General features: G+C 35.0%; 1 pseudogene; it reads right to left on the bottom strand.

The window, feature by feature from the left end:
* Positions 1-4,094: 4,094 nt before the first annotated feature.
* On the bottom strand, positions 4,095-11,492 carry LOC127103968 (uncharacterized; annotated as a pseudogene).
* Positions 11,493-14,404: the final 2,912 nt, after the last annotated feature.

Raw genomic sequence — 14,404 nt, 5'->3', positions numbered from 1 at the left:
AAGAACATGGTTGTGAAAGGAGTTTCAATGCGATGGATTGAAGTTTAGGGACTGCTGATCCATAAGTGATCCACCATTCCTTTGGTGTCAAGTTCCACCTATCTTATAATGAATCAAATTGACTGAGTTCACCTTCCCCACTTGAGAACTTAACAAATTAAGTAGTTACCTCTAGCCTTTCATATTCATCTACAAAGTAACTCCTTATGCATTTTTTTCTTCCTGTGCAAATCTCATTGTCTCTATGTGGGGCAACTCGATTTGGAGATTGATCAAGCCATTATCTGCAATAGTATCTATTACATAAAAAAATTATAAGTGTGAGGTAAGGTAACTGAAGTTTAAAAGAAAAATGATTTTTTTTTTAATTTACCTTGGATTGAGAGAATGAGCCAATCAATGAAGAGGTGTGTGACTTTTAGTCCATCTAGCAATTAGGATATTTTACACCACATCATAAAAGGATGAATTCTGACTCAACTCTTTTCCCTCTTGATTATATATTACTAATTTGACTTTCTCAATCATAGAATCCCACTTCTCATAAACCAAATGAAGTTTTGACTCATTGGTATCACAAGAACGAAGCATGTCATAGATAGGCTCCATAAATCTTAGAATATAATCTACTTTATCCCACCATTGATCATTTAAAATTGTTTTTTCATAAAGGCCGCCTTTTGAATATCATCTTCTCTATATTCAGACCATTGTTCACTAATTACCAAAGTTAAGAGACCCTTCTTAATGGTTTTCAACCTCTTAAGCATAACAATAACTGATGCAAATCTTGTTTCAGAAATAGAAAGAAACATCAAATGCACAAATTCTTTGAACATAGCAAATCTCATGGAGTGATTCATAATAAAAAATTTAATATAAAAACCATCTTCAGCAATAGCAGATATCCATTTACACACAAGATAAACAACTTCGTTATTTGGTGTATTTTTTGGTGCACATATACTTTTTAGAGCTAGATTCGACGTGTGCACTAAACATGGTGTCCAAAATATATGAGGATATGTTCCTTCGACAATTGAACCAGCAGCCTTGCAAACAGGGGCATTATCAGTAATGATTTGAACAACATTTTCTGCTCCAACCTCTTCAATTGTATGTAAAATTAGAGTAGCAATATAGTGTTTATCTTTTTACTCTCATGTCCCATCAATAGCCTTCAAGAACATTGGTCCAGAACTCAAAATTTCCATAAAGTTAATCAATGGTCTTCTTTGGGCATCTGTCCAACCATCTGTAACTATGCTCACACCTTTTTCTGGCCAAGTATCTTTAATTGTTTGGAGTAGTTTTAATATGTTGGCTTTCTCTCTTTGTAACATTGTAGTTGTTATGGAATTATAACTTGGAGGAAGGTAGCCAGATATAGAACTGTTTGCTGCATTAGTGAATGCACTGATAAAGTAAGGATTTCTGGCTACGTTGAATGGCAAACCAGTAGAATAAAATAGTCTAGCTATTTCAGATGATTGATGATCTCTAGCCTCATTATTAAATGCCTTTGCTAAAGGTACATCACTTCCTCTTCTTTTCTTACTCATATCAATAGGCGGATTCAAACTTGTAGTTCCATTCGGAAAAGGAACTTGTACGAGCTTTGCTTGCCTTGCTTTGTCAGTAACAATCATGTCAAGTTCTTTTATCTCAGCCAAATATTCATTGGTCACTTTCGAAGAACAAATTATTCCATTTCCCTTTTCTTTCAATAAATGACTTCTTATTCTAAAATAAGAACCTTTAAAGGATACATTGCAATAGTTGCACCGCCAAGTTGCATTATTTCCCTTTCCTTCATTCCTATTTTGCAAAATCGTCACATAAGCCTTAAGAGGATAATCATTATCGGTACTTCCCGTTCCACTTGTATATTTATCCGTCAAAGGCATAATATTATTGTTTGTCCTACTTCCTCCACTAACATTATTACTTTGGGAAAATATCTACAACAAAAAAAAATCCTTATAAATAATATTATATGATTAATATAAACTTATTATATTATCTACTATAATTTTATATACTATATATTTTATAATAAATTAATTATAATATGAGTAAAATTAATTATAATATGAGTATAGACTATTATATTTATATAGGATGGTACAGCCTGGACTATCATACAATAATTTATTATTTGCATCCTATATAATTTTGCGTACAAAGAGTAAATTTTATATTTATATAGGATGGTTCTAGTACTATTGAAGGGGTTAGAGTATAAATTGAAGAGTAATTGTATAGGATGCATAATTACTCTTCAATTGTACGCGAAATTATATAGGATGCAAACAAGCCTCTACTATCAATATTTTGTATGATTGATATGAGTAAGAAAAGAAAAAACAGTATAACCTATGTAATAAAGACTATCATATAATATAGGTAACTATGTAGTATAGACTATTATATAGTGTTATTATAATATCATATTCACAAAAAGTTAGAAAAAAATACTATGTAGTACTAGTACCTTTTTATAAGTAACTGCAAAATTGATAATATTTTATGTCGTTGTCGATTTGATAAATGAAAGAAATCTATTCTATTATCACAATCACAGGTTTATATTTATATAAAAAAATTAAAACCCTAAAATCACTTAGATTATAGATCGGATCAGGCCCATTTAAAAGATAAAATAATATTTAAGTACCGCTACAGTTCCACGGTCATACCATTGCAGTACCAAAATTTAAAATAAAAAAAAGCAGGGTACTGTTACGGTACGTACAATACGTGTAGCAGTATCGATCAAGTACTGAGTACTGGTACTTCTTCACAATATCTGTATCGGTGCTTCAGAGGTTATGAGTGATGGTGAGGATGAAATTTTGCAGAGTGAGTTTATGGTGATGATTGTTGATGGTGAGTGAAAATTATGGAGTTTAAATAGGATTGAAATGGAGGGAAGTGAAGGAGGGAAATTTAGTTAGAGTGTTTAAAACAGTTAGGGTTGAGTGATTCATGGCCTTTGGATTGTGATCCTTGTGAGGGGTTTAAGAGAGGTTAGGATTGAATCTCTAAGTTAGTTGGAGATTGTGTTAGTTCAAGTGTTTTAATTGAGATAGATCGTGTTAGTTCAAGGGAAAAATCAGTGGAAATTTTGTGTTAGTTTGAAATGCAAATTAAAGTGAATTTATAGTCAATTTAGTTTGTAATTTAACTTGGCTTTTTGTGTTAGTTTGCAACTGTTTTGACAATTATGGTGTAACCGACTAGGGCAATTGGGGCAGCTCAGTCATGTTAGTTTTTAACTGAAATGATTGTTATGATTATGAATAAAAATCTAGTTGTTGATATTTTTATTTGTATTGTTGATTTCGTAGCATCTGTTTTTCAGTATCTCTTTGACCTATTCAAATATGCAGCATGTTATATGGTAAGCATAAGTTTATTATTACATGTCTTGATAAACAGATTCACTGGTGATAGGATGACAATTAGAACAATCTTCACTATATTTCAAGCATTTTGATCCAATAATCAAGTTACTCAACAACACGGTCAGGGCTGGTATCTTGATTGAGTTTTATACCCCAAAAAATCCATACACATCATTGCCCAAGTCCAGCAGTTGACAATTCTTTGAAGTACACAATGCAATAGATTTTCCAGCTATTTCATGAGAAGTTATGAAGGACACACACTCATTAACAAGATAGTTATTAAGTGTTGTTGCATCGAGAAAATTGGCAGGTAAATACTTTTGTATTCTTTCCCGATTGAAAGTAATGTTCATTGCAAATTCTGCTGAGACTTCAAGCATTCCAAAAATAATTCTAACAATGTCAATGATGGTTCTTTGCCTTTTTGTAAATCGCGATAGTAAGTATGTGGAAGTCCTTTGCACACTGTTAGAAGAGTGACCAAGCCCCATATTCTATTGTTGTCTCAGAACCAGACTGCATTAGTGCTATAATGGGTTATAGACATTCTGAGGCAACATGTTATTCTTGAGCATGAAGGTTAGTGACATCTATTAAATATGTAGAACACATATTTGAATTATGTGTCTATTAGGTATTATATTGAATGCATATTTGAATATACAGTACTAAACATCACTCATTTCAAGCTTCAGTTCGACTTGTGAATCGACTTGTTTGTTTGATGAGGATTTCTCTTATGCTCATGCACTGAACTGAGTAGGTTTTTTTAAATTGAACCAAGATCATGGTCATGATATCATATACTTCGCCACCAACAGTTGATGGTGCCAAATATCGGAAAAATACTCTTTCACACATAGTGAAAAGTTTTGTTTACGGACACAATTGTTCATGAACAAAATCTACCAATTGTTGACTTGACAAGTAGTCATGTATGTGGTCACAAGTTAGAACCATAAATTCATCTTCATCACAAATATCAACATTGTTTATATATGGGTTGGCAGTTACCACTTGTTTTTCAGCAGGTAAAAATTTGTTATGTTTAAATTACATGTCATCAATAGTTCTTGTAAGGTTTAAATTGCCATTGACTCCTCCTGCATGAATAAAACTACCAGCTTTTGAAATTCTTTCCTTCTCAATCTCAAGATCAGGATTGTGATCTCTAGAAAAATTGTATGCATGCCTCTTCTGAGACATTACACCACGCGAATCACCATCAGTTACAACAAGAAGTTGGTTGTTTCTAATAACTGCAACACAGGTTGTGCTTCCTAAAGTTGGTCCAACAAAATCAGAATTTGGCTCCAAATTTGATACCAGTGGTGAAAACTTTATTCTTTGTCAAAATATTTGACCTTTGAGTTGTTGGATTTACCACTGCAATGCACTTATGTCACCAGAAGCATCTTCATTCACTTTTGCATTGTTTTGAATGAGCTTGTGATTATCCAAATATATTAAGAAAGCTTGTAGTTGAAATCGGCACTTTGTAGTCTTTAAGAACTTGTACAATTTGAATTCAAAACTTGTATTGTTACTTAGTCCTTTGTACTTCTTAAATTAGAATCAAAATGTTTTGGACAACTCATGCTTTAAGTTTCATGGAGCTTCAAATCACTTGGTTCACCTTGTACAATGCTTAGAGACTTAACAATGCTTTGTACAATAATGATCAAATTACTTTATTTCATCTTCTTTTGAATAACTTATAAATGAAGTTACCTTCTCATGAATGAATGGTTAAGATAACTGATGAATGAATATGGTAAAGTAAGATTTAGAATGAATATACTCTGCAATGAGAAAAAACCAAAGTTTGTAAAGTTAAACCTCATGCTCTGAACGAAAACTATACGTGTAGCAAGATGATATTTACTACATATAATCTAATGATTGGGGAACACAAATAGATGGGAGTTGATGACCAAATGAAAAGATCACCAATAGGGAAACTGCTAAAGAAATAATTGACTCCCTAAGGATGACCCACGAAGGCAACTCACAAGTCAAAGAGACAAAGGCTCTGGCTCTAATTCAGAAGTATGAAGCTTTCAAGATGGAGTGCGATGAAGCTATAAAGGTAATGTTTTCTAGATTTCTAACTTTAATTGCAGGACTCAAGGTTCTGGACAAAGGCTACACAACTGCAGATCATGTCAAGAAGATTGTCAGAAGCCTTCCAAAGAAGTGGAGACCTATGGTCACTGCATTAAAATTATCAAAGGATCTGAACAACATAAGCCTGGAAGAACTCGTTAGCTCCCTCAGAAGTCACGAGATAGAACTTGAGGAAGATGAGCCCCAAAAGAAGAACAAATATGTAGCTCTGAAGTCCAGATCTGAGAGACACAAACCAGAAAGGAACAAAGCCCTCCAAGCTGAAGAAGAAGATAATGACGACTCTGAAAAGGACGATTCTAACGATGAGGAAGAGTTATCCCTTCTAACCAGAAGAGTAAAACAACTCTGGAGAAAAAGGAATAAAAACTTCAGAAGACCAAGACCCAAGGGAGATCGCTCAAAATCAACTTCCAGAGGCAAATTAAACAAAGAGGTAACATGCTATAAATGTAAAGAACCAGGTCACTACAAAAACGAATGCCCAAAGCTCAAGAAAGAAAGCTCCAGGAGAGAAGGATTCAAGAAAAATTCCTTCAAAATGAAGAAGGGACTTATGGCCACCTGGGACGACTCTGAATATGACGCCTTAGAATCAAACTCTGAAGAAGAACAAGCAAATGTGACATTCATGGATACTATGTATGGAAACTCATCAGAGAGAGAATCTGATCCTGAAGAGGTATTTTCTAATCTTTCCTGCTCTGACCTTGAATATTGCCTATCTGAATCTCTAAGCTCATATCATAAACTTAAACAAAAATTTAAAGCATTAAAAAAGGTCCTTGAAGGAACCATTGAAGAATGTAATAAGCTTGAGATAACAGTTTCCGAATTAAAGGATGACATTCTGATTTTGAAAAGTGAAAAAGAATCTACAAATAAACAATGTTTAAAACTTGAAGAAGCTTTATCTCAAGCCCCCACAAACTTCTAACACAATTGTATATGAATATGAAAAGGCATTTAAAAAGTTTTTGAAAAATGGGATAGAAAGAAGCAGAATGGCCTCTATGATTTATGGAGTCAGTCAGAATAAGAAAAGAGGAATAGGATATGATTCTAATGAAGACAAACACATGTCTTCTGCAGATGATAAACCTAAATCCCCATTTTCTAGATACCGCTCACTATTTATTATATTAAAGATTTGATTTAATATAATTGTCAACATCATGAGAACCTACATGGTCACACACATAAGGACAGATTAATGAGAGATAGAATAAATAAGGAACATTGTAAGGTACATTACACTTGAGAGAATTATGGAACACCGTAAGGTCAGTGTATTTGAGTGAAATATGTAACATCATATAATATGATAATAACAGTTAATAATAATAATATTATTATTATAATAGTTATTAAATATAATAATAAAAAAATATGTTTATTATAATAATTGTTATTATATTATTATTATTACTATTATTATATGTGAAATTTTGGTATTCAAATAGCAGATGTCGTATGCGATGTCACGACGCTAATATCATAACTTTGCACAACAATAATAATAAGGGTGTTAAAAAGCACTGCTGAAAGTAAATAACACAGATGATTGTTAAACCAATTCGGTGCAATTTCACCTATATCTAGGGGAATCCAAGTCAGGAAGGAAATTCACTATAATAGTATTAGTTTGAAGACCTCATTAAACAATGTTTGTTTACAATCTTCACACCTAATCACTACCCGTGTTATTTTTATCTAAGACTCTCCTAGAAATGAGACCCCTCTCACTTCCCTTCAATAACACACAATGATAATGACTTTAATCAAATAATGTAAACCACTCTTCCAAAACATATAATCCACTCTTGGTTAAAAGCTTATGAGTGATTAACAATTATAACATAAAGACACATTCCAACTCTAATATCAACGAGATATAAGATTGGCTCACTAGTAACAAGGAGCACTAAAACCATGATTCTCCAATTCTCAAGCGTAGATCTCACTTCTATCAATTAGGTTAGCAATATTCTCTTTATATATCCTTTGGTAAGCATGGGATTAGGCTAAAAAGCGCAACAGATCCAATTTGGACTGTTGCACAAAGTCTGTAGAATCTTCTGCATAAAATCAGGAACAAGATCACTTGTTTCCTAAAATGCCTCAACATCCCTTTTATGAAACAAGTGCACAACTGAAGCTCCATCACCAAAAGTGACATAACTTGTGGAGTAAGACTTGATGTCCACCAAGAACTTCTTGACCCCTGTCATATGTCTAGAACATCCACTGTCAAAGTACCAGTCTTTGTTAGGACAAGATTTGGTTTTGCATTTATACCTAGAGTTTTGATGATAACAATGTTGTATTTATGTTAGAACAATTTTGGAACCCTATTGATTTGTTAATGTGTAGCTTTAACAAGCAGTTTTGATTATGATCATATGATGCGTAACATCATCAATTTCTGAACTTTGTGCTCCAAATTCGCTTCTGCATTGCAATTAGAAGTTTTGAAAGACATCAATATTGTTGTTGCAATTTTCTTTCTTCTTCTGCGTTATCTCACCCATCAGAAGCTTCTGAAGAGACAATATGTTGTTGTTTCAATGCTCTCTCACTTGTTTTGCTTCTGGACGTGACTCTGATCAACAAGCTTCTAAAGAATGGCAAGCTTCTGAAGTTGTGTTATGCATCTGAAGATTCTGAAGATCTTAAGACAAACGATTGATGTTATCAAGGTTCTAACTGAGGTTTCTGAAGACTCTAAAGATTCTGAAGACACTGAAGAACTCAGGCCTGACTACTAACGTTGTCAAGGTTCTGACGCAAGGTTCTGAAGTTTCTGAATCAAACTCTTTATTTCTTCACTTCATGTTTCAATCATCTTTTATCATAAGCCAATGAATCTGAAGATAAGATCAAATGGGAATGTGATCAAATAATACATAGTACAAATTTAACAACCTTTCCACTACCTGATTTTGTGGGCAAGGACTGTACTATTCATCACACATGCCACTGATTTTGTGGGCGAAAGGACTTACATGGTATCATTCCTTTCTCATCCAACAGTGGACAGCGGCTCAAGGAGCTTTCCCCATTTTTCCCTCCAACGGTCACATGCTTACACTATATAAGCATGCATTGGAGACTTGAAAAACTCTCGCTCGCGTTTTGCTGCTGAACTACACAAGCTAATTTTCTTTGTGAAAATCTCCTCTTTTGTATTCAGTGTTCTTTAAGTATTTATTATTCATTTGTGTAAAATCTTCTTTTGAAGAAGCATCTCGAAACATATAAACTTGTATCCAAACTATTTGTTTGATTTCTTAAGGAGGTTATCCTTGAGAAGACAAAGAAATCTTTTCTTTGTGAATTCTTGAGGAGACTAAGGTTTAGTTGGATCCTTGAGAAGACAAAGAAGGTTATTCTTTGTGTTTATTATAATTTGTTGATTATAGTGGATTAAGTCCTTGTGTATAAGGCAAATCACCTTGGCGGGTGGACTGGATTAGCTTTGAGTTTCAAGCGAACCAGGATAAAAATCTTTGTGTTTTTATCTCTTCATTATTCAACTTGTTAGTAGAGTTTTTGTTTTGGAAAAATCTTTTGCTTTTAAAACCCAATTCAACCCCCCCCCCCCCTTCTTGTGTTTTTCACACCTTCAGTCTTCTCTAGCTGAAGCTCTAAGAGAGGTGTGAGCTATAAGACTAATGATGGCATGCTTGGGTATCCACTCCCTTCTAGTTTTAATCACCACTTGATTAGCCCTAGGTTGTGTTGGACACCTTGGATAGCCATATAGTTTGAAACATAAGGGCTTTATATGACCAAATTTTCCACAGTAATGAGATCTCCAGTGCAATAGCTTGCCTCCAGTTTGAGTCTTATGATGTTTGGCACGAGGTTGAGACAGATGATTAGACATCATAGGCTCAGGCTTCCTATTTGGAAGAACAAAGTTTGCCACAGGGGTTTCTCCTTGTTTATTCAAAGATTGATAATTAAAGCATATCCCTATCAAGTCTCCAGCCACTTTTCCAACTTGAAGAACTTCATCTAACACATCAGAACCTTGTTCGACATTCTTACATACTTTGTCATGTTCTCAAGTTTGGAGGTCAACAAAGTCACCTCATCTTGAAGACCAGAGATAGTAGACATATATCTTTCTTTTTCAGCTTGCAGTTGAGATATAATTTTCTTCTGTTTTTCTCCCAATTGACAAACTTCTTCACTTCTAATGCACAGTTCTTTATAAGAGGAAGCCATTTCATCATAAGATACTTCTTCATCACATGAATATTCATTAGAATCATATCATCCAGTTAAAGCAGTTGCATGTTTAGCAGATTCATCCTCAGGTTCACTTTCAGAGTTATTATCATCAGACCAAGAGACAGACAACCCTTTTTTTGTTTCTTGAGATATGTAGGGCATTATGGTCTAATATGTCCAAATACTTCACACACATGACACTCAATGTCTTTACCTTGATTGGATTTCTCTTATATTCTTGTTATTTTCTAAAAGTCATTGTTATTGCTGATCTTATATGAGTTGTTCTTGACATTTAGTCTTGACTACCTGTTCATTCTCTTTAGCACCTTGTTGAATTGTCTCCCAAGCAGTACAATAGCATTAGTCATTCCTTCATCAGTATCTAAGTCACATTGGGAGTGACCCAACAAGTTCATCTACTCTCATGTTGGATACAAAAGTTATGCTCTTGTTCTTCTTTTCAGATCTGCCACTAATACCCAATTCAAAAGTTGGGAGTGACCCAACAAGTTCATCTACTCTCATGTTGCTGATGTATTGGGCTTCTTCAATAATTGTAACCTTCATGTCAAATTTCTTAGGTAGGGACCTGAGAATTTTTCTAACCAGTTTTTCTTCTGACATCTTTTCTCCCAATGCACTATATGAATTTGTGTTTCAAGAACATTCATGTGAAAATCATGAATACTTTCATCATCTTTCATCTTTAGATTCTCAAATCTGGTAGTGAGAAGTTGAAGTCTAGACATCTTCACTTTAGATGTGCCTTCATGAGTGGTTATGAGAATTTCCCATGCATCTTTGGCCTTCACTGAATGCCTTTACCTTGATTGGATTTCTCTTATATTCTTATTCTTTTCTGAAAGTCATTGTTATTGTTGATGTCAGATGAGTTGTTCTTGACATTTGGTCTTGATTTCCTATCCATTCTCTTTAGCACCTTGTTGAATTGTCTCTCAAACAGTACAATAGCATTAGTCATTCCTTCATCAGTATCTAAGTCACATTGGTCCTCTTCATCTTTAGTGTTGGGTACAACAGTTATGCTCTTGTTCTTCTTTTCAGATATGTCACTAATACCCAATTCAAAAGTTTGGAGTGACCAAACAAGTTCATATAATCTCATGTTGTTGATGTATTGGGCTTCTTCAATGGCTATGACCTTCATGTCAAATTTCTTAGGTAGGGACCTGATAATTTTTCTAACCATTTTATCTTCTAACATCTTTTCTCCCAAGGCATTAGATGAATTGGTGTTTCAAGAACATTCATGTGAAAATTATGAATACTCTTATCATCTTTCATCTTTAGATTCTCAAATTTGGTAGTGAGAAGCTGAAGTCTAGACATCTTTAATTTAGATGTGCCTTCATGAGTGGTTCTGAGAATTTCCCATGCATCTTTGGCTACACTACAAGTGTTTATTAACCTGAATATGTTTTTGTCAGCTCCATTTAATATAACATTCAAAGCTTTGGAGTTTCCAAGAGCCAATTCATCTTCTTCCTTAGACCAGTCCTCTTCGGGCTTCAAGTTAGTAGTAGCCTTCCTATCTTTATCCTTCACAACAGGATGTTCCCAACCCTTGATGACAACTTTCCAAGTCTTGCTATCCATAGATTTTAGGAATACCACTATGCATTCCTTCCAATAGTCATAGTTGGTGTCATCTAAGATGGATGGCCTATTAACAAATCCTTCTTCCTTGTCCATGGTACCAGAAAGTATCTTCCCCGAATCTCACCCAGAAACATAGTAGGATGGCTACTCTGATACCAATTGAGATTCTGGTATTCATATATCATATGTCATATGCGATGTCACGACACTAATATCATAACTTCGCACAACAATAATAATAAGGGTGTCAAAATGAACTGCTGAAAGTAAATAAGTCATATGATTATTAACCCAGTTTGATGCCACTTCACCTACATCTGGGGGCATCCAAGCCAAGAAGGAAATTCACTATAATAGTATTAGTTTGAATACCTCAGTGAACAACCTCTTATTTACAATCTTCGCACCTAATCACTACCCGTGATATTTCTATCTAAGACTATTCTAGATATGAGACCCCTCTCACTTTCCTTCAATCACACACAGTGATAATGACTTTAACCAAATAATAGAAGACACTCTTCCAAAACATATAATCCACCTCTTCTTAAAATCTTATGAGTGATTAACACTTACAACACAAAGACACAGTCCAACTCTAATATCAACAAGATATAAGATTGGCTCACAAGTAACAAAGAACACTAAAACCCTAATTTTCCAATGCTCAAGCGTAGCTCTCACTTCTATTAATTAGGTTAGCAACGTTCTCTTTAAATAGCCTTTGGTAAGCATGGGCTTAGGCTAAAAACCACAATAGATCCAATCTGGACTGTTGCACAAAGTCTGCAGAATCTTTTGCATAAAATCAGGAACAAGATCACTTGTTTCCTCAAATGTCTTAACATCCCTTTTTATGAAACAAGTGCACAGTTGGAAATGATACTTGTTATCATTCATCCTGATTTGCATCAAAGTTGTTAATCACCACAAGAGGTAATTATTTCTATCACTGATCATGCTCATTCGTAAGGATCAACTAAAGGGAAATTTTGTTTTCACTGCACCTTCTATCATAATTTCCCTTCACATTTATGATATGAAGGCAATCCTTTATGTTCAAGAAGCTTAGTTGGACAAGTACCAGCAAGAACTCGATACTCCTATTGAAAATTCAAATTTAGCTCAAGGCACATTTCAACAAAATCTTGCTTTAAATGCAAACTTTCATGGAAGCTCACATCATTATACTCATGGTAAAGGAAAAATTGCACGAGTAAGAGGTCGAGGTGGTAGAAAAAATATACACCAAAGGAAATCAACCTATCTGTCAGTTGTACAACAAATATGGTCACTCAGATCTTGAGTGCTGGCATCGATTTGATGAAAACTTTGAACCTTATTTAATTAAGTCTCAAGCTCAAGGCTCTGCAACTGATAACACGAGTGATGCTCAGGACTCAAATCACCAAGACATTACTACATCTCTGTCGCAACCTGAAAAATACAGTATGCAAAAAAACAACCGGCGAAAGAAAATGACAGAAGAGTCGCCACCGTGCGTTATTTATCCCAAAGGAGGGAAAGGAAACGCTCGAAGTAAACCTGAAAAGAGGAAAGGAAAAGACAAGGTCTCGCAACCAAATCTTGGGTTCGGGAGTCGGTTATGCGAAGGGAAGGTATTAGCACCCCTACGCATCCGTAGTACTCTATGGGATCCACTTTTGTAGTTCTTGTCTAAAGGGTGTGAGTTTATCTTGTGTTGTTTACTAAAAAAGGGGTTAAATGAAAATGACTCGCGCGGATGTCGCATCCACTGCATACGTATCTCATCTGAATATGAGAATCAGAGTGTTCGTAGCTCGGCTGACCTATGGGTTAGGGGGATGTGTGCTCGCTAAGACATCGCGTCTTATGCCTACGTATCTCATCTGGAATGAGAATCAGAGCAAGCCGTAGTTCGGCTAACTACGGGGTTATGGATTGGGTTTTGGACGAACGACGTTACTACGCAATCTACCGGATGCTCGACCTTTGGAGACTTACTCGCCTGTAGTAGAAGGAGTTAACGTGTTCTTAGGAGAAGAAAAATCAATGAGTTGGTAGGGTTATGGTTTGGTAAACTCATGCAAAAAGGCAGTCCTTGACGAAGGATCCTGCATAAAGTAAACACAAAAACATTGCCTCCTATCGAGGTCTTCCAGCTAGGAAAGCAGTAAAATGCGGGAAAAATGTAAAAGGTACCACACGGATGAAGATCCAAGGTAACAACAATTAAAGGAACGATAAACCCTGAGATCCCTCCAAGCTAACATCATCAAAGAAAGTGGGTCAGTACAGGTAACCAGAATGAACCTCCAGGGGGCATCCCACAAATAAAGTGGAAAACCACGCAAGTTATCCCTGCAAAAGTCATGTGAGCCCTCACAAAAACTCAACAAACAGGTTAGAGACAAAAAAATAGGGTAATCAAGGGTTGCCCCCAAATTAAAATGTAACCACATGAATCATACCATTAAAATTCACAAAAAAGACATGCATCAAAAGGGTATCAAATTCACCCATAATACCTCAAATATTCAGAGTATTCAAATTCAAAGCTCAAACGTAATGGGAATAAGGGAAAACCTGATTGGAGAGCTTGATTGAAATTGAGTTGCACCCGTGAGGTTTACAAAACAATCTTTACGGTTTATGTGAGGCAGAGGTGATTCTGTGCAGTTGAGTTCCCTTCAGGGTTTGGAGGCTGCTCTGAACTCTGTTAGCTCTTCTCTCACTATCTTTTTCCAGCCAGGGTAATAGGAATAGAATGTCCTTTTGTTTCACTGAAACTCTGAATTTATAACCTGATTTTTGTGGACCTGTGGGCTCAAATGAGAGAGGTCCAAGTCCAAGATTTTTTCTTTTATTTATTTATTTATTTATTTATTCGTTTTTTTTGTTTTTTTTTTTTTTTTGAATATTCCGATTGCCATGATGAAATGCAAATGCTAAATGACCTAAAAATGAATGCATGCATGAGGCGTAAAGCGTATGCTTCCAGGAAAAATGAAGGGTAAATTTTG

Source organism: Lathyrus oleraceus, chromosome 7 (genome assembly GCF_024323335.1).
Source record: "Lathyrus oleraceus cultivar Zhongwan6 chromosome 7, CAAS_Psat_ZW6_1.0, whole genome shotgun sequence".
NCBI classification, from domain to species: Eukaryota; Viridiplantae; Streptophyta; class Magnoliopsida; order Fabales; family Fabaceae; genus Lathyrus; species Lathyrus oleraceus.
Note: the sequence above shows the minus strand (reverse complement) of the source record. Positions and strands in the feature narration are given on the sequence as shown.